This window comes from Mastomys coucha, unplaced genomic scaffold (genome assembly GCF_008632895.1).
Source record: "Mastomys coucha isolate ucsf_1 unplaced genomic scaffold, UCSF_Mcou_1 pScaffold3, whole genome shotgun sequence".
Classification (NCBI taxonomy): domain Eukaryota; kingdom Metazoa; phylum Chordata; class Mammalia; order Rodentia; family Muridae; genus Mastomys; species Mastomys coucha.
Window position 1 is genome coordinate 38,447,656 of NW_022196909.1, and position 26,912 is coordinate 38,474,567.

The 26,912-nt window shown below is 38.9% G+C and overlaps 1 protein-coding gene and 1 long non-coding RNA gene across 15 annotated transcripts in view; one reads left to right on the forward strand and one right to left on the reverse strand.

Annotated features, from left to right (window-relative positions):
- Window positions 1-8,936, reverse strand: part of LOC116074379 — a 10,839-nt gene extending 1,903 nt beyond the window's left edge. Inside the window, exons 1-2 of the long non-coding RNA XR_004112191.1 lie at window positions 8,888-8,936; window positions 344-517 (exon numbers count right to left, since the gene is read on the reverse strand). This is a non-coding gene — a long non-coding RNA (uncharacterized LOC116074379). The remainder of the gene's footprint in view (window positions 1-343; window positions 518-8,887) is intronic.
- Pcdh15 (protocadherin related 15) overlaps window positions 1-26,912 on the forward strand; it is a 1,206,525-nt gene that overhangs the window by 345,534 nt on the left and 834,079 nt on the right. Inside the window, exon 1 of one of the 14 annotated variants that reach the window (XM_031346903.1) lies at window positions 17,672-18,295. The exons of the other annotated variants lie outside the window; for them this stretch is intronic. The gene's annotated coding sequence lies outside the window, so the exon portion shown is untranslated. Of the gene's footprint in view, window positions 1-17,671; window positions 18,296-26,912 lie in introns of those variants that run through there. 14 annotated transcript variants of the gene reach the window in all.

Sequence of the window (26,912 nt, forward strand, 5' to 3'; positions counted from 1 at the left end):
ATATATAGTAAATATGTATAGTTACAAAAGTCCTTGCTTTCCTATGGAGAAAGCAATGGTTGGATGGTTGTATTTTATATGGTATTTATTGTATTGTATATATTATATATATATGTGTGTATGTGTGTGTATATATATATATATATATATATATAGTGTGTGTGTGTGTGTGTGTGTGTGTGCATCCCATCTATGTGAACCTTCTTTCCTGTTTGAACCGTATCAAGTAGGAACTTTTCACAAGAAAGTAAACTCATAAGGCAGGCCCATAGGTCATGCAAATATAGATCTCGTGAATTCAACACTGAGGATTCTTTTTAAGGAGGAAAAGATATTTACTTACATCTCAAGCTGACACATATGTGATATTTTATGCAATGTCCAATTCCCAAGGTGATGTGTTATTGCTAGAGAGAATTTGACATGCCAGTGTGTTTCTAAAATAGTGATGGTTGGCTTGACTCCGGGAAAATATGTCACTCTTTTCAAAATTGTAGATACCAAAGTCCTTGATTTCCTATGGAGAAAGCAAAGGTTGGATGGTTGTATTTTATATTGTTAAGTGCCTTTCCCTGATGCAGTAAGTCTGGCAACATCACACAGCTCTTACTGCAATAAGAGCACTGTGACACATACTTCATTCCAGACTGCATCCCCATGCAGAAGCTACAATTTTTACTCACAAATTTCCACAAGAGGGAATTTAAACTATATGAGCGGCCTGTCTGATATCACAGTTCTATGTCAGAATCCAGGCTTTGGTTTAATAGTGAAAATCTCCCTTTTGCATACTGTTTATTAAAGAATGGCTCATGGCACTTATATTGGGTTCCTCGGAAGCCTTAGCAGACACCATGGAAATTGAAATTTGAAGCCAAGCTGCCAGCAAAGAAGTGCTCTCCATGGAGCTATGGAGACCAGGCCCTTCCTTGTCCTTTCCAAATTCTTTTGGTTTGCTAGTGATTTTTGGCATTGCTTTGCCATTTCCTTGTTCACACATGTCCAAATCCACTCTACCTTGGTCATTTGACATCTTCCCTTTGTCTCTGTGCCCAAAGTGTTTTCTAATACAAAGACATAAACCATTGCTTAAAAGTTCACTCTAATCCATTCTTCAATATAATTGATCATCAATGGATGCCTGTGAAATCTCAGACATCCCAACCATGCATTTTGGAGACATGTGATTGGGCTTCACCATAACCATTTGCCTTTAGCTTCAATTCAACCATTCCCACTAGTAAATGGCTACATTCTTTAACATTATCTCCTCACATTCCCCAAGATTCTTCAAGAATGATGGGTATTAGAGATTCTTTTTGTATACTAGAGGATGCCTCAGTTCTTCTAAATCTTATTGGTTCACAACAAAAGTGGGTTTTGCATGACAGACTTTTTCTGAAAATCTCAGTGAATGGGTCAAGGAATAAGGTAACCATAGTGGCTGTGTAGCCTTCCAAAATGCAATGCTTCCTCTGGGTCGCTCAGATGGTGACAGAATATGTTGAACAGTCAGAGATGTGGCTCAGCAGTAGGATCTTGGCCTACCTTGTGCAAGGCTATGGCATCCATCATCCACAGTGGGAAAGACATCTTATTGTTGTGTATCATGACAGATATGCATGGTGACAGTTGCTTAAGAGGCTGAGACTTGAACATTATATTTCTTAGCAGTCTAAGACCAGCCTATGACACAGAACTTATAAGACATGTAGGCTTTGTTTGCAATGCGTGTGTTGAATAAAAAATGATTGAATGGAAAAATAGAGAAGAGTATCAGAATTGTTCAAAACTGGCCTAAATTTTGCAATGCAATCTAACTAAGGATGTAGCCTTCAGATTCTGTAAAAATAAGAGGAAGAGGAGCCTACTATTCTTCTGAGAAATGAGGCGGTGCAAGAAACTAGGTTAAGGCAAGAAAACATACGTGTGGCAATAGGATTCAGAGACATGGGCTTGGTTGTTTTCCAAACATGTTTAATTTGGCAAATGTAGTCTACATGTTTTAGAGGAGGAGCTGTTAGTAGACAGCCCTGGACATCTGAGGACTAAGGAAAGGGACATGGGATGCAGTTGGGGCAAGGCAGAAGGGAACCCTTGAAAGTGTTAAGATGCCTGTGAATGCCATAGATGAATCATGTATGAATCAAACACCCCAGAAAACATGAGCGAAGATAGGTATTTGCTATGCCCACCATATTGTTCATTTTAATATTATTTCCTTAAGCTCTTCTGCAGCCATTTTTCAGCTTCATTGAGGTATAACTAACAAAATAAAATGTATCATTGAAATAATGTACAACTTAACATTTTCTGAATTCAAAATGATTGAAATGGGTGAACTGCTGTGTCTCTCACTTCATACACCTAGGCTTGCTGTTGTATGTGTCATTTTAAAATCTACTCTCAGCAATTCACGGGTTTGCCATACATTACAAGTAACTAGAGTCAATTGCTATTGGCATGGTATAATTCTAGAATTCCTTTATCTTGTCTAACTGAGTTAGAGAATAAGAACTTTTCATTATTGATTGTCTCTCAGCCATTAGATAGCAAAGAACAGGAAGGGGGAATGTTTAGTCATTTTGTAGCTTTAGTCCCAATATAATGTGTTCTGAAAGGAAAGGGTAGAGATGATTCATTGGTGTATGTCGAAATATTTTGGGATGGCTTTATTAACTGCCATTTTACTTGCCTCTGTCAGAAGGAATGTGTTAGCATTCTTACAACCTTGGAAGTAAAAGATTAGATCTGGAGTTTTAATACCCTGCTTCAGTTTGCGCATCGTCATTGTGAAAAATAAACTCACAGCAACTGGGCGTCAAACAAATGGAAAGGAGAAATCTGAATGATAGAGATGAATTTCCTGACATCAGTATGCATCTGTTGGTAAATGTTGCGTTTAATAGGTAACAAATAATGACTTTGGAGTGATTGAACGTGCACAAAGCAAACCACCAAAGAGCAAATGAATTCCTTTAGTAATGACTATCAGAAAGATCATAGTCAAAACCCTCATGGGATTCACACTCATGCAGGGTACAAGCTCTGAAAAAGCCACAATTCACTTACCAGCTATTTGCATTTCTCAATCATACTGAAATCCAAACTGGCTGAGTGAGATCAGGTTGCTTTTCCTCTTACAAGGCCAGGGAATGAATTGTGAGTCGGCACCATTATTATCTAGGCTACTCTACTGCACTGTTTATTTTTGACGGGCAGAATGTTTGAACTTGGAAGATGTCACAATTACTGAAATGAATGTTTATTTTTGTCTTTCCAGAAACAGGAAGCAAAATGACACAGTGATCATTTCTTGTCTAAAAGGGATTTTCCTAAGAGACCTTTCCCTGGCTTGGTGAAAGAACTAATAAAATATGACAGCAAAGAGTCCTTTTCTTCGGGTAAATACTTGGCAGTAAGAAGGTCTCGGTTACAGTTGCCAGGTTGTTGATTTCACTCACCACCCTAATGTTCTTCCATATTTTTTTTTTCATTTTTAAAAATCTATTTAGCAGTTAAAAGGAATAGAACACATGCTTTGATCAACAGAAGAGTTGTTTATATATTTGAAATTTCATTCAATGTTCTTCATTCTAAAACTTAAAAGGAAAAATAAACGGAGAAATAGAACACAACCTTAAAACTCTAGGCTTGGGCAAAAATGAGAAGTCAGAAGTTATTTTTCCACTGAGAGTGAGTCTATCAAGAAGTCTCCCCTGTAATGCCATTAGGGGAAATGCCATCTTTAACTTCAACTTTATCCTTGAGCTTACAGTGTGACACCTCACTATTCAAAAGCGTTCCATGCAAACACGAGGAAGTCAAGCAGAAGAGGTGTTTCTCGTTGACTCTGAGGAAACAAAACACCTATACTAAGGCAGGAGGGTTGCCTCATGTTGGAGATCAGACAGAGCTGCACAATGAGTTGAAAACCAATTGAGTTAGAGTGGCCCTGGATGTCCCAGGGTGTGATGGTACCCAAGGGGTATGTATGTGTCCTCTTCTCTGAGGAGAAAGGCAAGGGGTAACTGGGGAGGGACTTGTAATGATGGGACTGGGACAAGAGGAGGAATGGGGATCAAGATCAGGATGAAAGTGAAGAAATGATAGATAGATAGATAGATAGATAGATAGATAGATAGATAGATGATAGATAGATAGATAGATAGATAGATAGATAGATAGATAGATAGATAGATGATAGATAGATAGATAGACAGATAGATGATATATATATATAGATAGATAGATAGATAGATAGATAAGCAAACTCAAACAAAAATATTTCTTCTCGTAAATCATCCTCTAAATGCAAGGCCAATCTACATCCTGACTGACATCAGAGGATGAGGCTTATATTGCATTCCACTGGGAGTCATGCTGCTCTACCTCCGATCCCGTAGTAACACTCTGGTTTGAAGGCCTAATTAGATGGGGAATAAGCACATCAAGAGTCTATCTGTGCAAGAAGAGCACTAATAACGTTTGATATAGCTTTGATTAATAGAATCCACACTTTCTGGATACTATGATTTTACCAACTTTCACCTTTGAGAAAAGTTGCTTTTTGACTCAGTCATGTGAATGGGACGTGGGGTGGGGATCTGTCTTCCTGCAGCTTCTCACTGCTTCCATTTTCAAGCTTGTGTCTTTGGACAAGAAGCACTTTCCCAGACCGTCATTCAAGTCTTCCTTGTGGAGACTGCAGCCAAAGCCACATCTTGCCTGTGACCCACGTGGATTCACCCGAGCAGGCTTCCTGCTCTCCCCAGAAACCATGAGATAACAAGTGTTGTCGATGGTGATAAATCCTTAGGCAACAGAATGCCTGAGATAATCGATTCAAATTGGTTTATGTTGGCTCACAACTGCAGAAGTGCCAGCCAAAACACCCCTTCCGTAAAGCCCTGCATATACAAAGACGTTACTTCTCCCTACTTTCTTGAGACTACCAATGATATTTCTCCTTTCCTTATCCTAGTTTCTCAAACCCTCACATGAATTAGTTGAGCTTGCCTTATTTGCCTTATTTGCTGTTTGTCTGCGGTGTCTTCCCTAAGTGTCAAGATGTCAGCATCATGAGCAAGCCATTTTTCTGTGGTTCTGAATATCATCAGATAGATACAGAATTTATATCCAATGTCATGATCCTTATGGGTACACAAACAAATCAGTTAGATTTTTTTTCAGTATTTCCGATTTTAAGCTTTTTTTTTTCCCACAACACATAAATAGTATATGTGAAACAAAATGGTTGCTCAGAAAAATACTGTTTGTATATAACAATATATGGCTGGAAGGGGACTTCAGAGGTGCATTCTGAGATCTGTCAATGACCTATGACATTCATGCATAAATGGAAATGTATCTGACCATGTGCGCCTTAAAGAACAAAACTCAATTTATATAACAAAATAGAAAAATAAACATCGTACAAGAAGCAACTCAAACCCTATTTCTAGGGACATGTCCACAGAGAATAGGAGGAAGAATGAGGGCGTGTAACAGTATGGGAGTATGTGTTGGCAGCCCAGAGAAGGAATAGGGGTATTCTAAGGGGATCAGGCTACTACTGTTTACATTTAGGATTCATGAATACTAATTTGTGGAAATATTGAGAGATAAATGGGTAGTATTAAAATAATTTACAATCCGAAACTGGTCCATCCTTCTTTACATGAAAGGAAAATAAGAAAGCAGGAGAAAAAGCATAAAACAAATGAGGGACTAGGGATCTAGCTGGGCACAACCAAAAGGAAATGCTAAAAGGTTTGAATCCTAAGCCTATGGACCCTTCTGTGCACAGGCTGAAGTAGCGATCCGACTGATACCATGATGATGTACAAAACTAGATAGGTCTATGTTTTTCAAAACCAATAGTGAAATTCTGAAGATGGATCATCCTGATATCACCCCGTAGTTTCCTTTTCTTGGTCAGCCTATGAAAAATTGTCCAGTAATTGGTGTCAATTATGCTGTTCCTGTTTTTACACTGAGGTGCAAGGACTAACGCCTCAGTGATCATGACATAAATGGTGTTAATCACAGCAAGCTCTGTACTTCCTAACATAATGCATACATTATGATTACTATAGCATAATGATACAATGATAAAAGGTAGGGCTGTAGATATGTCTTGATGGTAGAATATCTGGCAACTAAATCATGGGTTCCATCACCAGCACTAACCTACACACACACAAACTCAAAAAGGAACATTAGATGTGGTGAAAGGGGTATGAATTAACCACAGGGACCAAAGATATCATACATGCCAGGTTTCCAGTAACCAAGGTCACGTCGGCCCCATGGGAGCCAAAATCCTACACAATACTGTGACATGAACTATAGAATCACACTGGAACTTGAAAAACTATTGTGATTCATTAGGCACTGACGTGGCTAGGGCCTTGCCCTCATTATGCCAAGTCGAGATCCAAAAGTAAGTACAGATGATGGATTTATAAATATACTAGAAACATAAACAGTAGGAGTAATTCCCACACTTATTGTAGTTCCATTCTCACTTGATATGTATGGAGAATGCATTTAAGTTGGAATCATCAGAGAATAGGATAAGAGAATACACACTCCACACACAAAGGAATACTATTAATCCCTCAAAGAGGAAAAGGAAAAACCTTAAAATCACTACATGCACACTACATGAAAATGCACAACGAGATTAAGCAAGCAAAGACAAATGCCACATGAGCTTCTATTTACAGAAGAAGGCTGATTACTATAGATGGGAAAAGCAAAGCAAGGGGAACAGGGTAGGTTTTAAGCCTGGTCCAGTGTAGTGACTACAGTTAATGACCTTTAACGATTCTCAGAATGGGTAAAAAAATTTAAATATCTCAGCACAAAACAATTGCACAGTGATAGCCATTTTAATCACCTGGATTCAGTAGTTCCACATTATCCAGGTTTGCCAATCCATCACTTCATTAACATGTTGTCAATAAAACAAGAAAAAAAATATATGATGAACCGTGAGAGTTAGGATCTAAAAGCAGAGGAATTATTTCCCAATGTTGATGTGAAAGGAAACATTTGAATCAAATAGCATGCTGCACCAGTCTAAGGGAAGGTAGTAAGTGCTACTCTAATGAAGGCTGGCATGAGCAAAACAGAGAGAACTCAGATGTGGTGGCTGTCATGCACAATCCCATCCCTTGAGAAACCTAAGCAGGAGAATTGGCATGAGTGTAAGGCCATTCTTGGCTACAGAGTGAACTCTTCTCATTAAATAAAAAAAAATAATCTAGGAGAAAAATCTCAAATAAACAAATAAATAATCATCACCTCTACGAGAATTAGAACAATTAGAATAAACTTAAAGATTACTAGACTATAAATAGAACCCAGGAAAATTATCCAACAGACTGATGAGACAGGGAAGTGGTTCATTGAAAATGAGTTAATAGACAAATCCCTAACTAGGATAGAAATGAAAAAAGAGAACTCTCTAACAGTGGTGATAAACTAGTCCCTCAAAGCATAGGTCAGGTAAGAAGAGTTCACGTGGCTCTAAACATATAAAATTGGCTGACACCAAATTCTCCAATTATTCAGGAAATGGGAGAGGTAATAATTCTCCCTGTTAAATGTTCTGGCAACAGCATGCCCTTGATACCCAAACCAAGGACACAGCAAAAGAGAAAACTACTGCCTAATGAATTAGATGAGCAGGGTTCATAGATCTATTCAAAAAGAACCAGAAGCCCAAGTCCAAGAGCACATTTAAAAGCATTCAGAGAAATCAGCTCTGTTCAGCCCACAGAGTCATTTCACCGTTCACATATCAGTAAACATGATAAAGCACGTCGAAAGAATACATTTGAAAACAGATGGTCTCTTTACAGAGGGAGACAAGTGTATGACAAAAGCCCAGCTCCTCTTCATAATAAAGACACCGGCCATGCTGGGTGGGAAAAGAACAAACATCAAGTATAAAAGCTGTATGTGTGAAGCCAACATTGTTGACAATGAAAAGCTGGCAAGGGAAGAAAGAAAACAGAGATGTGGGTTTCCCCTGCTTACTCACAATGCTGGAAATCCCACCTGGGATTCCCCCCAAAAGATAAAGAAATGACATTCAATTAGAAGAGAAGAAGTCAAACTAGACAGTTTCCACATGGTATGATCTTGAATGTGGAAAACCCCTAGGATTCCACCAAGATCTTAATAAATTCAGAGGACAACACTAACTTATAGGCATCAGAAGAACAACTGCACAATACCTGTGAAGTATCTGAAATAAAACCCAGTAAAGGAATTCAATGAATACAATGAAATTATCTATAGAAATAAATATAACCAAAGACCACAACAATGAAAACTATAAAAGATAGAAGAATGTTTTGATTAGCACCCAAAAGGAAATGATATCCTTGTTTGATTGGGAAACTCTATTGCATTAAAAATTTACATGATACTGCCGGGCAGTGGTGGTACACACCTTTAATCCCAGCACTTGGGAGGCAGAGGCAGGCTGATTTCTGAGTTCGAGGCCAGCCTGGTCTATAGAGTGAGTTCCAGGATAGCCAGGGCTATACAGAGAACCTGTCTCGAAAAACCAAAAATAAATAAATAAATAAATTTACATGATAATATAATCACTCCCAAAATATCAATAGCATTCATCACAGAAATAGAAAAAAATATATACAAAAATAGAAAGCCAGTATGCAACCACAAAATAATTTTAAAATATCATAAATGCCCTGGGCAATCTTGAGCAAAACTAAGTCAGGTAGCATTACATGACCTAAGTTTGAAATATACTACAAAACTGTAGTGTCTTAGTCAGGGTTTCTATTCCTGCACAAACATTATGACCAAGAAGCAAGTTGGGGAGGAAAGGGTTTATTGAGCTTACACTTCCACACTGCTGTTGATCACCAAAGGAAGTCAGGACTGGAACTCAAGCAGGTCAGGAAGCAGGAGCTGATGCAGAGGCCATGGTGGGATGTTCCTTGCTGGCTTGCTTGTTTCTCCTGGTTTGCTCAGCCTGCTCTCTTATAGAACCCAAGACCTCCAGCCCAGGGATGGCACCACCCACAAGGGGCAATTGAGAAAATGCCCCACAGCTGGATCGCATGGAGGCACTTCCCCAACTGAAACTCCCCTCTCTGTCATAACTTCAGCCTGTGTCAAGTTGACACACAAAACCAGCCAGTACATTTAGTCTTCAAAATATCTCTGTATTGGGAAAACCAAACACAGACAAACAGAACTGTGAGGAGCCTCAAAATAAACCTTTGTATCCAAGTGATTATTAAATGGTGAATTAACAGCATAGCAAGAGACGAGGTTTTACTGCCTTTCCAGTAAATGTCTATGAGGAAGTTGAATCTACACTAAAATACTCAGAAAAACAAAGCAAACAGACAAATGGTATGGTATTGTCCTCACTGATATATGCACAGTAAGAAAAAAAAATCCCGGCTACGAAGAGATGGCCTCCAGAAAGAAAGTATATGAAACTGTACAATGGGTTAATATCTAAACTACGCAACCAACCCGAACAGGAAACATTCCACAAATAATCTGTTTCCTACCTGGACAATCTGCCTCAGCAGATATTTTCAAAGTGATCCATGCAAAAGGTGACAGACATGCCAACCCCTTAGTATTACTTGTCATTTGTAAAAGTCACATCCACAGAAACACACATATAGAGTACCTCACCCCAGTAATAATGACTTTAGAAGCAATGACTAAAGTACAAGCTCTGGCAAGACAGAACTCTTGCGTACTATTGGAGGAAACCACACGAAAGTCCTCAAAGAATAGAGTTATCATGTGATTTAGCAATCCCACCACTGGGTGGAAATAGAAAATAGATCAAATCGTCTTATCAAAGAGAACATCTCCATTCACAAGTTTATCACAGTACCAGGCACAATAGCAAGTGAGAAAACAATAACGGACCCATCAACTGACTGATGGGTGAAGACAATGTATATGCATATGTATGTATGTGTATATATGCATATATGCAATGGGATCATCTTCAGCTGTAAGAAAGAATAAAAATCTATTGTATACAGTATTGAGAAAAGCAGTGCAGATTATTTTATCAACGGAAATACACTGGGCTCAGAAAGACAGTTACTGCATAGGGTCCTGTGGACTAAAGCTTAGAGTAGAATGGTGAATCTTAGACAGGGCTGGAAAAGGGCAGAGGAAGAAATGAGGAAACGTCACCCTTATATAGATATGTAATAAACAGTGTGTGAAGAATAGCATTTGTATTCCAAATCATTCGCCATCTATATTTGACTTTAAAAGATACTAACAGAGGAGGCTGAAGAGATGGATCAGCAGTTAATAGCAGGCACTCTTATTGCTAGGGACCATGTTGCTTGGTTCACATTTCCTATCCATAGGAAAGTGATACCCTCTTCTGTCCTCCAAAGGGTTGAGTTACAAGACTTCCTGGAGAGATGTGACTCACATGTCAATACAACCGTGATAGGGAGCCCCTGACAGACCAAATGTGTGTATTTCACCAAATTCCAAATTAGAGAACCAATGAATTTAATTGGAGTCCGTAGTGTTTTGAATAGATTTGACTCCCATTGATTCAAACATTTGAATACTTTGCTCACAGGGAGTGGCAGTATTAGGAGGAGTGTCCTTGTTGGAATAGGTGTGGCCTTGCTAGAAGAAGTATGTTATTGTGGGAGTGGGCATCCTTGCTGCCTGGGGTTGCCAGTGTTTCCCCAGCAGCCTTCAGATGAAGATGTAGAACTCTCAGCTCCTCCTGCACCATGCCTGCCTGGACGCTGCCATGCTCCCACCTTGATGATCATGGATTGAACCTCTGAACCTGTAAGCCAGCCCCAATTAAATGTCATCCTTTATGAGTTGCCTTGGTCATGGTATCTGTTCACAGTGGTAAAACCCTAACTAAGACAGGGTCACTTAAGAGAATATGGGTGAGGGGTTACTTATAGGAACAGAAAACAACTCAAAGGCATTGTGTCACCAAAGCCCACGCCAGCACAGGTGACAACAGCTCAGACTACTGGAAACCTAGAGCATGCTGTGCAGCCTACCAGGTCACTTAACAGGTTCTTATCCTTTCCAAGTGACTAAGTTGAACTCAGCCTCTTCTAGGCAAGGTGACCTGGTCTCAGCATCTTCCTTGCAGAATGCCTAGCCTGAGAGCAAATAATTTGGCAGACTTTATTTTCATTTTATTTTGGGAGAGGAAAGGACTTGGTGAATCTGGTCATTTGCAGGGACTTTCTAAATCTATTTTGAGTTGCTTACCTTCTGGCTTCTGAAGTTTCCCTGGAGAATAGTATGTTTCGATCGTGGAGGCAACTTCTACAAAACACAAGGACACTCTCTTAGACACATCTCCGCACAGACGCAGGCACCTATACATAATTAAAAATAAATGAATCTTTTAAGAAGAAACCTAGCATGTAAATAAAATAAAACAATGGATGAGCATTTCCTAGGAAGCCTTATCCCAGAGATTTAAAATTATAACGCTGAGGTAGCCATTAGTAAGTGAAAATCTACAGTCCTTTAAAATATATTAGTATATTTTATTCTCTCTGATGCTTGGGGTTAGAGCTGGTGTACATATATAATTGCATCTAGTTCTGTTAATATAGGACCTTAAAAGTGGTTTATACCTCTTCCTTATGTCTCTGAAAGTGATTGACAGCTGCTAATAAAGCTACGAGAGAAGCAGGCATAGGTGAGTCCCAGACCCACTCTGCAGCAATGCAGAATCCTCAAGTATATGCAGAGCTAGAAACACATAATTCAGAACCACAGATTCCCAAAGGCATGCTGCATCTAGTGAGGTCACAGATGTGGATGTCAGCCCTTTTCTTCATACAGTGGAGGGTGAGAAGGTAAGAAGAGAACATTCAGAATCCACAAAGGACACTTGGAGGGAGTGGGCTATTCAAAGCCATCAGGACAAAGTTCAGGACTTGAAGGAGGAATATATCGGATTTGCAGAGTGTCCGGGCTTGAGTGCTGACAGGATGGAGATGGCTAAATGTTGTGTTATTTCACAGACCTCCCAAAACACGCGCTGTTCCTACAGTGTAGTGTTTGTAGGGACCCAGGGGGTTACTTACCATTAGGGTGGCCGGTGAAGCTGCTCTTAGGCTGATAGTGTGGAATCAGTGTTCTGTTATCAAAATTATATGCATTTTTCAGGGATAAAAGGAAAGACTAGGCAGGGCTAGGTGGTTACCAACCTTAACCACAGACTTCAGAGAAGGTCAGAACATTCAGAGCTGTAAAAACTTCCATATTCAGGAAACTCTGTGCTCTAGCCACTTAAGACCATGTAATTGCATAAATAAAGTCCCATTTCATCTCTGGGATCTTCCTCTTGTGCTTGGCTATAATAGAATTTTATTAAAGCCTTTGTAAATGACCTGGTATGTGGCCCATAGGAACAGCTTTCCAGGCCTCTTTCAAATTCAAGGTCAGGTGAACTGATCTCTTCCAGTGCTGACTTCAGAGGTCCTCTCTGCCTCAGGTCCTCAGCTTATGATGAACAGGGACCATTGTGCAACTCTCAGGTGCCCTGTCTGAAAATAAACAACAAGGACTAGGTCAGGAGTGCCTCAATTCTCCCAGCAGGTGCTTTGCCAGAAAGAGACCAACACTCTTGCAAGGGAACAGAACTGTGTCCAAGCATCAACAGCCATCAATTTTGTTTTGTTTTGTTTTGTTTTGTTTCACTTTATCTAGGTGAAGAGTATTCAGGGTTCTTGTCTCCTGTTTTAAGAGATACAAATGAATTCTGATACTGAGAAATGTGTGAGGAAATGTGGCCTTGTCAGGCTGTTCAGGAAGCAAGGGGGAGGACTGAGGATCTTGCTAAAATTTCATATTAATGCTTTTGACCTTTCTAGATGGAGCATATTTCTCAGACAGGGAAATTCATTCATAGAATAAAGTTTGAAATTCTTTTTTATGTCTCTTGCTGCAACTGTCACAACTCAGGGCTAATGACCTGTAATAAAAAGACTCATGAATGGTAATATTTATGGTATTTCATTCCAATGAGTCTCAGAATGCTTTAAGTCCTCTGAGGGTGGATATTATTCAGCCAATCACTGAGCTGATCTGAAGAACCCCTGAGGTAGGAGGCTGTGCTGTTCATACACAAACCTGAGTTCCTAAACATGTCCTTTGCCAATTTTCCCTTCAATTCTGTTCCCTGAATAAACTGTGGTCTGATAGAACAAAGATGGTCTCTAAGGGCAAAATGATAAATGTTTAAGGTGTCGAACTCTACCTGTACTGTCTGATGAGTGTTCTTCACATTTTGTTGTCTTGTTTTATAATCATTTAAATATATACATACTCAAGTTTGTCCTCAAGTGCAGAGCAAATCATATTGAGGCATAACTATTGCTTATAGTTTGCCAACCTTTGACTTGTAAAATTAGGTAATACACAATTAAACAAATGAATTATAAATTTCATATATATTCAATTTTTATTTTTTATAAAAATGTGTTGGAATTAGTAACTATGGAATTCAGAAAAAATTGAGTGGAGATATACATCTACATCTGTCTATGTAGATGGATTACATATACAAGCATATACATAGATATAGATATAGTTATACACATACATATGATATATATATATACATATACACACCCACATATAATCTCTGTCACTCATATATACATATTATATCTCTGTCACTCAGAATGGCTGACCTCTGGTGCATAATTTACATTACTGATTTACATATATATAACTTACATATATATTATATAAAATATACATGTATTTGTATATAATATGTACTATATATAAAATACGCATATATACATTTATAAATACAGGACATGTATATATAATATATATATGCTTGTGTACATAATATATATATATATTCAATTTGTAAAGATTCTTGTAGTATAAGGTTCTTTCCTGTAAAGTCTGAAAATGCAACTTCATAAAAATGATCGTGGTATGTCTATAAATTACACCTGAATCATTTGTTAAAGGCAGTACTTAGAACACATGTGAAGGAGGAATTTTGTTCAGCTGATATGTAATCGAAAGGTAACAGGCCATCCTCAGTTCTTGCAACTTGATTTTACCGTTGCATCTGTATCTCGGGAAGGTCACACCCATGAACCACAGCAACGATCAGCCTGGCATGATAAGCTGATGAGTGTAGTAGTGATGTGACTATAGCAACCACCAACCCACTTCTTGTTGGACTTAAGACCCACTCGGCAGTACCAGAACCATCGCTAGTTCTGGAAGCCTAGCTAGTTCTGCGGGGCTAGTGAAGTCATGAGTCTTGGAGAAGAACCTGCAACCAGCACTTTACTAACCCAGCCTAGCCCCTAACTACATTCTAAATATTTGTCCCTCCAACCAGATTCATGTTGTCCTTCCCCACATCATAGATACTTGTCAACAGAGACCATCATAGGGAACAGCCACCAATCAAAACAGAGAGTGGTAGAGCCCATTCTGCTAATGGCTTTTCAATAAGTGTGCTTGCAATTTTTCTCTTAACCTGGCTAGCTCCCCAAAAGTTAAGACCAAACCATTATATTCATTTATAAGCTTTAAAGTCGCAACAACTGAGAAGTATTACTCTATTTTAATCCTCTAAACTAATCTAGCTACCCCCCAGCCAAAATCCCAGCAATACTGGTCTGGCTTTCTGGGCACGAGGCATTTTCTCCTGGCATCTCCCAGACTCTCTCCTTTGCTTACTCTCCTCTTCCCCTCTTTCTTTCCCCTCCTCTCCTATCTGGGAGGAAGTCCCGCCCTATTATTTCCCCTGCTCAGTCATTGGCTGATCAGCCAGCTATATTGCTCAATCATAGAAGAGTTGAGGAGCCATGTTTGCAAGATATCGAGGCCAGGGATTCTCAGAATAAGGATTGCCACCAGATATGAGGACACAGGAACCAGCATTTGAATAACACAAGGATAATCTTTACACAAGACGCGATAACATTATGCCTATACCATTCCTAATGGGATAAATGTACAAAACAATCCCAGTACCTCAGGCTCACAGAACATAAGTGAAGAGGGGCAAAAAGATTATAAGGACCAGGGGCCCAGGAAGTTTTCTGTGAGATTATGTCTTTTACTAATGTCAGAATTATTAACATTTTTACTTATCTATCTCTATACTTCATTGTCCAAAATGAATTCAGCTTTACAAAACTTATCCTGGGATACCTCATAGCTGAAACAAGGAACGAGCTTTCATACACCATGGCTTGTAGGAGCAGAGCTATCCAGTCACACAGGCTGGCATCCTTCAGCAATGTATATTAACATATATATATTAACATATATATACATGTTAATTTGTGTTACAAGATATCAAGGTATCAAATATTCTTATTTTTATTTCCCCGTAGAAACTTATTTTTGGTTAGAATGTCAGCAATTCTTTTCCATGAGAATCTGCCTCTATAAAGCTAGTATATGGCAAGCTAATTCCGATCTCACGTCCTTCCTCACACCTTCTACAGGAGATGCTTCTCATCCTGGAGCATAGATACCTCTCCATCAAGAGTCAAGTTGGGACAGGATGAAGTCATAGCCATACCCAAAAGTTACTAGAAATCTCATGATGGAAATTAACCTGTAACCTTGAGCTTTTCACCAGTCTTCTTTGTTCCAAGAAAATAACGACTCTGCGATTTCTTATATATGAATAAATGTTTAGACTAAAAGTTTTGGCTTGTTCCCCAGGTAGCTCATAATTTAATTATCTCATTTATTCTAGTCTAAGTTCCCCCACATGGATAGTTAACACTCCTTAGTCTTATGCAATTTTCTTCTCCAGAGTTCTCCACGAATCTCCCTGCCTGCCTCAATCCCAGATATCCTCTCTGCCGATGAATGTCGCACCTCAGCTCATTGGCCAACCAGTTTGTTTTTTTTTAATTGACAGGTGAATGCTTTTGCACAGTGCATAAGAGATCATCTCTACACTAACCTTCAGGAGCAAAAGCTCTAGAAATGGTTTACCTATCATTCGTGTCTAAGACTTCAGTAATAACAAAACCAGTATATCTCTGTCACTCGGGATGACTGACCTTTGGTGCATATATACACCAGGCTGTTTTAGATCCCCCTGTTGACCCTACTGTGTCAACCTCAGCCCTCTCTCAAGCTGTCCTGTCTCCAGTTATGCCTCTCTCCATAGTGCTGTCTCCTGTCTTCTCCAGCTCCCCATCCCATTATTTGTTCATTGTAGCAGTGTGGAGCCTTGAGTGTCTTCTGCCCGCCCAGAAAGCTTTATAAATCATTTCTTCATTTGGATCTAAGCCATTCTGATTGCGGTAAGGTGAAGACTCAGAGTTGTTCTAATTTCTATTTGTTGATTTACTAAGGATGTTGAACATTTAAAAACAACAAAAACAAACAACAACAAAAACAAAAAACCTTTTTCTCGGCGATTTGATTTTTCATCTTTTAAGAACTTTCTCTTTATCTCTACCACATTACTATTAATACCACCTTTTCAACTGGATATTGAGGCTTTAATCATATATAGTATATGATATAAAATAAATTATATACAATTTAATTATATTATATATTACACATTACATGTTATACATCACACATTGTATGTTACATGTTATGTATTATATGTTATATATTGTATATTATATACTGTTTAGATCTCAATTTAATTATATTTTATATATCATATATCACATAGCACATATCATATATGTATGCATTTTTAAGAACTGAATTCTTTCTTCATATCTTATCTATTGTTTACATATGTTAAAAAGTTAATCACTCCCTATTATGTAATATAGACTAGATAATTCCTTTCTTTATCCTGGTATTATTTTCTATATTCAGCTCCCAAGAGAATGCATACCAGTTATTCCCTGTTGGAAATCAGCCTTCCAGCATTTCATTTGGTACAGTTGTGGTTTGGCCACTTAATTTGCAAATGTTTCTGAATGCTCTTTTCTCATAATCCAAGTATCTTCACGTACAGGGTATGCTTTTTATAGTACTTCAGTATGATACCCAACTCTTAGTTCCACTGTGACATTCATAGTACTTCAGTATGATACCCAACTCTTAGTTACACTGTGTCATTGCCTAGCCCAACCTCTTCCACCTCAGAAAGGTGCGGCTTCAGCCTTTTGTGTTTGATTTTTACAAGGAATATATCATATTTCAAGTTCCATTGATAGGTTGGTATTTTGATTACCTGTACACAGATGAAATCCATAACCTTATATGTAAGTATATTCCTGACTAGTCTGAGCTGCCTGCAAAGTCTTATTGTTTCATAAACAGAAGATTCACACACACCCACACATATACACACACACAATACATGTTACAAATATCACTGAATTTTAGCAAGTGTTGAAAACTAAAACCACCCGAGGCACATGAGTTGCTTTTGATTTTTATGTACCTAAAATGCATTTTGGGAAAATGGATGAATTTTGAAGAATCTGAACATTTATTCATTTTAAACTCTCATCAGCTAATTGTCCTACAACTCTGAGGAAAATGTTTCTATTGTTTCAATATTTCCGCTACTGTTTGCTGTACCTGAAGGGTCATCTAATTGTGAAAGTTTAGTGCTAAAATATCAAATCAAAATCAAAATAAATAAATAAATAAATTCTCTGCCCAGCCAGGATAAGTCTCTGATGTATGAACAAAGTTCCTATTTTTGATGAACTTATGTTGTCTCTAACCTAGTACAAATTTGGAGGCAGGTGTGACTTTGGATAGCAACTACTGGGTGGAGGAAGGATAATGGGTCCAAGGAGCACGTGACTCAGATAGACTTCCTGGGAAGTAGCTGGATGGAGGATGGGCTGAACAACCAGAAGGCAAAGGGACAATCCAGAACAGATGTGCCTGGTGGTATTAATGCTGACTGGTGGCATTAATGCTGACCACCACGGGCAGCCTGTGGAATTGCGGAGGAAAGCCAGGATCAGCAGGGACACTGGGGAGTGTTTGAGAGTTGAGTAAATAAAACAAAAGTCAAGTAAGATAATTAATTCATCATTTCTTAAAAGACTTGACACAGAAAACAGTTCAGATCCCAGAGCTCAGATGTAAACAACCTTGACTTAGAGAGGTTTCCTGAGGATCGCAGTTTGCTTAAGCCGGAGCCTTGAAAGAATTCCACAAGTGCTGTTTTTCTCACTTGGAACGATGGTGGAGTGCATGAAATTTCGCCAGTTCGAATAACAAAAAAAGTCCTCAGCACGCACATTAATAAAAAAATGGAAATAAGGTAAGTTTTGAAATTTTTAATTTAGCCGACATAAATTAGCTGCATTCCTTTTTTTTTTTAATTTGCAAATTGTAGCAGTAAAATAATTTGTGGCGTATGGATCACTCAGTAATTGTGCATCGTATTTTATTACTGGAGTGCATATCGTTCAATTTTCTTTAGTCCTCTTTTGACTAAACCCCAGTAGGTCTTAGGATTCTGACTAAATATTCCTCTTTCAGGAAGACCTCCATCGTCCTAATGAGTTTTAAAGGTTCGTTTTAGGAAAGGTTATTGATGAACAAGGGTAATAAAGGTGTGCAGGGGAGGCAGGTGCCTAAGGCAGTAGTGTAAACTTCTCATTGACTTAAATCAAACTTAATGATAGTATTATTATCAAGGTCTGTTTTGTTTTATATCAGGTAAATGGGTCTGGACATCAGACATTTGTCTACTGTAATCCATTCCAGACAGTACATTAACTATCTGCTCTTGAGAAAGTTCTTCGACAAGCCTGGCATCAGTATTCTAACACATAACATGAAAGAAATAGTGCTGAAATCTTCCTTGCTTAATGTGATAAGTGTGGTGTGTGTGTGTGTGTGTGTGTGTGTGTGTAAGAGAGACAGAGGGGGAGAGAGAGAGAGAGAGAGAGAGAGAGAGAGAGAGAGAGAGAGAGAGAGAAAGAGGAGGGAGGTGTTAATAAATAATCATTGAATCACACCTTCATAGCCTTCTCTACCCCAAGCCTAAATCACATTTCATTTTTTAGAAAGGGTAAAACTGAATGGAATTTCAGTTTGATAGTTACTGTGCAGCAAAAGTCACCCTGTAGTGAAGCTTATACTCTGCTATAGTCAATGTTCTATAGCTTTTAAGCGTTTGACTCAATTCTGGGTAATAACAATCTATTCCTCAGATTCTAGATGAAGGATTTGGATTGGGAAAATGGGGCTAAGGAGTGTATTAGGAAAAGGGGGAGTGGTATGAATGGGAAAGACAATAAGCTATTAACAAAGAGAAGATGAGATTCTAAGACAAACCAAGGCATGAGACAACTGAAATCCATGTCAATACTGCAGTAATATTGAAAATATGCATCTAGTTCTCTCTCTCTCTCTCTCTCTCTCTCTCTATCTATCTATCTATCTATCTATCTATCTGTGTGTGTGTGTGTGTGTGTGTGTGTATGTGTCTGTGTACGTGTGTGTGTGTGTGTGTGTGTGTGTGTGTGTGATATTGGGGCTGCTTATGTTCACAGTGTATATTTTTGTCTAGACCAAAGTGTACATTTAGGTGTCATTAATTTTTTTTGAGGTAGAGTTGGGACCCGGAAGTCGCTTATTGTTGTTTAGTAAGCCCCAGGAATCTAAATGCCTCTAACTCCCCAACACTGGAATAATCAGGAAATACCACAATTTAGATTTTTTTTTTTACATGAACTTTGGAAATTATATTGAGAAAATTTTGTTTATTTGTTCTTTTGTTTATTGATACAACCTAGCAACAGTTGATCTGTAATTTACTACATTGACTAGTCTAGCCTAGAACTTGTGGAGACCTCCGTGCCTTTGACTACCAAATACTGGGATTAGAAAAGCAGAGAAATCACATTCCGTTTTGAAGACAACCTTTAAAGACCAAAGGCTTGGTCTTCTTGACTTTAGCATAACCTAATAGACGGAGGGCTATATGGTGAATGGAATATTTGGTTTCAGGATTAACAGCCATGAAAGTCTAAGATTATGAAGATTATGTAACATTTGTCTATCCTCCTCCCCCACGTCAACACTGGTGTGTGATTAAAAATAGGGGCATGGATCAGTGACAAACGCGTTCAGACATGGTTGCAGATTTGAACATGAAGTCTTGAGCTCTAACCAATAACTTTGTCACACATGCTCCTCATGAGGTTCAGATTCGATGTGGGCTGCTGTGACTATACTGGCTAATGACATCCATAATGCAGTAGACAACATCTCTCCTGTATGCACCTGGCGCAATGTGTCAGGTCTGATTGCTGGGTCATATCCACATCTCCTCTGTTTTTAGTTAATGTCATTTTGTGTTTTGTTTTTATTTTTTGTTTTTTTGTTTGTTTGTTTTTTCGTGTTTTGAGAAGAAGAAGCCAGGTGAGGCAGAAACCTGTCACCTAGAGCAATTAGCGCATTGGCAGGGAAAGGAATTGGCTTAATAACTGGCCTCAGGTAGAACAAAAGTCATGCCAAGTTCAGCTCATTAGCAGTGACAATGTACCCTCGCATAGCTTTTCTTTCCATGTAACCCTTATTGAGAGTGAGAGAGTGAGGGAGTGAGGGACGGAGTGAGAGAGAGAGAGAGAGCGATCAGAATATGGGGAAATAAATAAGTTGTTCATTTTCTGAAGAGTAATTTGAGCTTGGCATTAGGGCCAGTGTCAAAATGTTGGAGATTATTGTTGTCGTCTTTGTTGCCTCCTGCGTCACTGACTGCCCTGTCCACCAACATCTCCAAAACACATAGACCAATCAGGAGTTACAGATATCTTCATGTAATGAAATAACCAACTTTAGTCCTAGGAACATGGCTCTATGGGAAAATATTTGCCATGCAGACATGAAGACCTGAATTTGCATCCCTGATGTCACATTGAATAGCTATGCATGGCAGCCTGCCCCTATAATTATAATACTGTGTGTCTGAGACCTGTCTTGAGGCACTTACTGCCTAGCTAGCCTAGCTTAATTGATGAGCTCAAGCTCTAACAAAAAACTCTGTCTCAAAAGAAAGGGAACAGAAACAGAAGACATCCAACGTTAACCTATAGCTTGAACACACAAGCATACATATACCATACACACATACACTACACATAGAAACATCCAAACATGCACATATATCACATACACACACACACACACACACACACAAACACATAGAGCAACAATTTTGTTTAACCTTTTGTTCACTGACCTAGAAAGGACTATAATTCAATGGTGACCATCCCTCACATATAATTTACCTGGTTAATATTAAAAATGTTTTAAAATAGATTTATTATTTAATTATGAGTATAATATGAGCTAACAAGGGCAAGAAAATCCTTAATTTATTGACTTGATCATTTTTCACAGTGAAGTGAAGGTCCTGTCTATGGCAAAGGTTTCTAGCAATATCAGCATTCATGTCTCAGAAAAGGAGTTACTTATTCTTAAAGGCTAAATTTAATATACAGTAAAATTAAATAGTATGAACATAAAAGAATATATACAATATACATATATATAGAGAGAGAGAGAGAGAGAAAGAGAGAGAGGAGAAAAGGCTCACTGATTATGAGCACATACTACATTTCCAGAAGACCAGGGTACAATTTCCACAACCCATAGGATGGCTCACAACTGTCTATAACCCCAATGACAAGGGATCTAATGGCCACCAAGGCAGTGTTGTGTACTCAGCAATACACAAAGACAAAACACTCATGCAGAAAAGTAAAGAAATCTTAAAAAAAATATAAAGAAGTTGGGAATGGTGGCGCATGCCTTTAATCTCAGTACTCAGGAAGCAGAGGTGGGGAAATCTCTGTCAGTTGGAGGCCAACCTACAAAGCTACTTCCAGGACAGCCATGGCTGTTACAAAGAAAAATTCTGTCTAGATGAAAGAGTGAATGAATAAATGAATGAATGAAGAATGAATGAATGAATGGAATTGTTTTGGAGAAAACAAGTCATATGTCTGTTTTTTAAATGTAAATCGTATAAGACCTCTAGTTTATATTCACTTTCAAATAAATTCTCAGAAGTCAGGAACATTCTAGTATTTTGAGTTATTCACTTAGTATATGGGGACTGCAAATGTTTGGAATCTGATAAGTAGGACTTTAAATATTCTCAGGCTAGTAAATCCCAGGAAAAGAATTTCCAGTCACCTTTGACAACCCAAATAATCATACATTAAAGACATTTCTCTATCTCTTCATATTTATCAGCTAGCTTTGTGTCTTGTTTTTCTCATTGGTTAAACCACACATTTCCTTCCATTCTTATCTTCATTTAACTATATTCCTTGAGCATAAGCTTCAGTGGCATAGGAGTCTTTCTCTATCATAATGAAACCTTAGATAAGCCATGGAAATACGCAAGTCCAAGAAATCCAGGAATTATATGAGCATGAGAGATAATGTTTGATAATGTCTTATCTGTTCACTGGCTTCTTATGTGCAGAATTCTAGTCGCATCTCCAGAATGGTAGTCTGATGGTTAGAATAAGAAATATCTCCCATAGGCTCATGTGTTCAAATACTCAATCTTCAGGTAGTGGGTCTACTTAGGAAAGTTGTGGAACTTTCAGGATGTGAAGCCTTGTTGGAGGAAAGGCTACATTTTGCCCTGCTTTCCGTTTTCAATCTTGGCTTCATGTGTATGAGTCAGACATTCCTATGCCTTCCCTGCTGTATGGATATCAAGCCATCTGGAACCCTAAGATGAAATCAACACTTTCAGCTATGAGATGCTTTCAGTCATGGTATTTTCTCACAGTAAAAGAAAAAATGCCTAAGCCAAGAGGTTAGTATCAGTAGCTACACTACAGAAGGGTAGATGTCTGACTGCACAGAAATAGCTGTCTTTCTTTTGGAGCCAGGGAGAAAGCTCTAGGTTTTGTTTTTGTTTTGGTTTTGGTTTTTTGTTTTTGATTTTTTTTTGGTTTTGTTTTTGTTTTTATTTGTTTTGTTTTTTGAGACAGGGTTTCTCTCTGTAACCCTGGCTGTCCTGGAACTCACTCTGTAGACCAGGCTGGCCTCAAACTCAGAAATCTGCCTGCCTTCTGCCTCCCAAGTGCTGGGATTAAAGGCGTGTGCCACCACTGCCCAGCCCTAGGTTTCTATATTCTCTCACCTCCTTTGCCTGGATCACTTTTACTTTGTGGAAGGTGCTCTGATCACCAGGGAGCATTCCATCCCTTACATCTCCCCACCCTCCCCCAGATGTTCTGTGATGGCCAGCACGGTTGTTTGAATATGGTTGCTCCAGGGAATGGCACTATTAGGAGATGTGGCCTTTTGGGAGTAGGTGTGGCCTTGCTGGAGTAAGTGTGTCACTGTGGGTGTGGACTTTAAGACCCTCACTCTAGCTGCCTGGAACCCAGCCTTTTCCTAACGGCCTTCAGATGAAGATGTAGAACTCTCAGTTCCTCCTGCACCATGCCTGCCTGGATGCTGCCATGCTCCCACCTTGATGTTAATGGACTGAACCTCTGAAACTGTAAGCCAGCCCCAATGAAATGTTGTCCTTATGAGAGTTGCCTTGGTCATGGAATCTATTCACAGCAGTCAAACCCTCACTAAGACAGTCAGGAAGCAATCACGTATTGCCTTTTATGTTCTCTTTTCTTGCCATGGTGAATTAGTCATTTATATTCACAAAATCAACAGAAAACTCACTCAAGGAAGTAATTATACACACTGAGGAAAGAAAGGAAATGTAAGTTCCTTTTCTAAAAAAGGAGGGGGGGAGGATATTTTGATTCAGAGAATTTTAATAAAATGTAATCTGGGTCACTGTCATAGCAATGCTAAAATGTAAGACGGGACCAAAACTGACGTCAGCAATAAGGAAGCTAAGGGATAAGTGTTCAGTTTCCAGGTTAGACATTCAGCCTGAGTTATGTTTCTCTTGACAGAAAAGGAACTTTAAGCCAGTAAAGAAGAAGTAAAGATCAAGTGTCAGCCTGTCAGGTACCTATAAATCACAATTAAGTTGTTTTCTAATTATAAATGTATTCCTTGGCATTCAACTACAGCTCTCCTGTGTCAGGAGGAAGCATTACTACCCTGACCAGAGGTTGAGCAGCATGAAACCTGCGTGATGTCAAGCTTACATATTCATATAGGGTGTCCATTATGTTGGCTCAACGCCCACTCCCCTCAAGAGAGGTATCAATTATTTTTCTGCCAGTTTTCCTTCTGGTGGAGCCTGGCTCTGACTTCCAGGGTCCCCGTGAAGTTCTGGTAGACAAACAATGTAACAAATGAAAGGAATGCTTTATTCCAAGTTTTTGGAGACCCCGATTCAGGTTAGCGTTCTCACATTTCAAATCCTGGTTCAGAGGTTAGATTTCACCAACTTCTTAATCATATGCAAGCCAATAATGCACTGCCTCAGCTGGGCTGAATTCTTTCCTGTCTTCAGCTCTCCTTGTATTTTTATGTCATGATACATGATTGATGTATTTTGGGATTTCCGAGCCAAAAATGGTTTGCTATGAAACACCTGGACCGGGGTGATAGGAATTCATTGTTATAGACGTGGGATAAGATGGGCAGATCACTAATGACTAGTCTTGAGTGATTCAAAACCAAGGAAATGAGTTGAAGGTTATGCTTGTACCTCCATGAAAACATAGAAGCTCCTCTTCCCTCCATCATAGTTTTGCTTCCTGTGGAGGTAAGTGTACTCAGGTTGCCATTGTCAGACAATGCCAAGTGGGAAACTCCAGAAATGAACACATCATGCTTTTAAATCCTATGCCATTCTGGGCAGTGGGATGGAAGCTTAAGCTGCTCTTTGTCCTACCTGAGATAAGGACCATATCTCTGTGTGAAGAACGGTGGCACCAAGCACTGCTCTCCTCCCTGTCAATCTGCAGACTTGTTGGCTGTCAACTTGTCTTGTACTGCAAGACTGTGGCCAAGGAGCCCTCTCCTGGGAACAACCTCTTGCTCCGCCACAGGGTCTCTCAGCCTCCTCCAACTTAGCACAGACCCTGAACCATCTCCTATATTGATGAGAGGTCTAATTTGTAAGGACAGACTCCATATCCATGCCTCTCTCATGACAGCACCTTGTCAATTTAATTATTCTAACTCATTAATGCTGTATATCGCTGCACCCAATACTTAATTTCAATTTAGTCATGGGTGTGGTTGCATAAGGGGAATTCACACTGTATATAGAGGCTGATAGTCTTGATAAACCCCAAGGGTCTGGAACAATGCCTTTACACAAAGAAGTGGGTTCTAGTGGCTGGTATTTACCAACAGATCTAGTTAGAGAAAACCAAAATTCTCCAAGTTGTTCAATTAAATCCTTGTCTCTTTTCTTTTCATATTCTCTACATGACCCCCTCATACACAGACCCACTCATGCAGTCACACACAATCTTCCTTTACCTTTTTCCTTACTAAGCAGATTTTGAATTGGCAGTAACGAAGGACCATGAATTTCACAGTAATGTAAGGAGACTAAGCACAAGTTCCTTGGCTGAAAGTTTCTTACTGCTAATGACAGGATTTATGCCCTTAAAATTGACCCTCTTCTCCCTGTGATACAAATGGTATCTTCTCGTGAAAAATGGGGTCAGAGAATAAGGAACGGCCATACTAATATATCAAAACTTATATTGGCTGCCTCAGGTAGCTATCAGTCTAGACATTTTTTGTAAGCATGTATGCAAGTAGCTAAGACGTAAGTGGCACAGTTACCTAATTAATCAAAATGGCAAACTTGCAACTGAGGAATTCTAGGTGTGGGAGAAGTAGTCTTTCCCAGGGAAGAACACAGCAATTTCTTACTCAATAACAAATGGCCATCTCTGAAAACATACATAAAAATACTGTTATATGGACTTACAGGTTATATTTAGGACTATAAATGGATATACATGTAAGTATGCAATGCGACATAATGAAATATAAGCCATGAATTTGAAAGAGAGCAAGAAGAGGTATATGGGAGGACTAGGAGGGAGAAAAGAGAAGGGAGATATATTGGACTTATAATACCAAAATAAAGCAATAGTAGGAAAAATACTGTATATGTGCACTGTATTTAATTAAAATCTTTAACTACTTTTAACTGGAAAGGGTAGACTGAACAGAAAGTAAACAATAGGCAATGGGCTTTTTTTCTGTCACACTGATAGATTGAAAAAGTATTACTAAAATAAAAGTATTGTTGCTTTTTTAAAAGAATTTTTACTTACATGTTGAAGTATGGCTTCAAGTTGTATGTATTTAAGCTGGACAGAGATGCGCTGCATATGTATCCTATGAAATGACTGCCACAGTCATTTGAATTGGCACATGTCTCCTCACATGATAACTTTGGTTCCATGAAAGCACATAAAATCTTTCCACTTGGTGAATACTAAATATACAATATACAGGATCATGTTACCAAGTGTAATCCTACTGTGTGCCAGCTCCCTGTCAAACACATAGGGCAGTGTTGCCAAGTGCGATCCCACTGTGGGTCAGCTCCATATCAAACACATAGAGCAGCGTTGCCAAGTGTGATCCCACTGTGTGTCAGCTCCCCATCAAGCACACAGGGTGATGTTACCAAGGGTAGTTCTGGTATGTGTCAGCTCTTAGACTATGTTCATTTCCTTTGACCACTATCAGTCTACCTCATCACTTTCCATCATCACTTTCCAGAGACAGTCGTCAGAGTGTGTGTTCATGACTTCCTTGTTTAAGAATCTGTCTGGAAGTTGGATTGACCACTCTGGATTTCTTTTTCTGTGTGTGGACCATTGCACTAAACAAGTGTCCAGTTTATCAATGTTGTAACTAAGTATGTTGTAATTAAGTATGGAATTTTGGAATTTCTTTTTATTAGGCTGAAGTCTCTTCTCTTCTCCTCCCTTCTCCCTCCC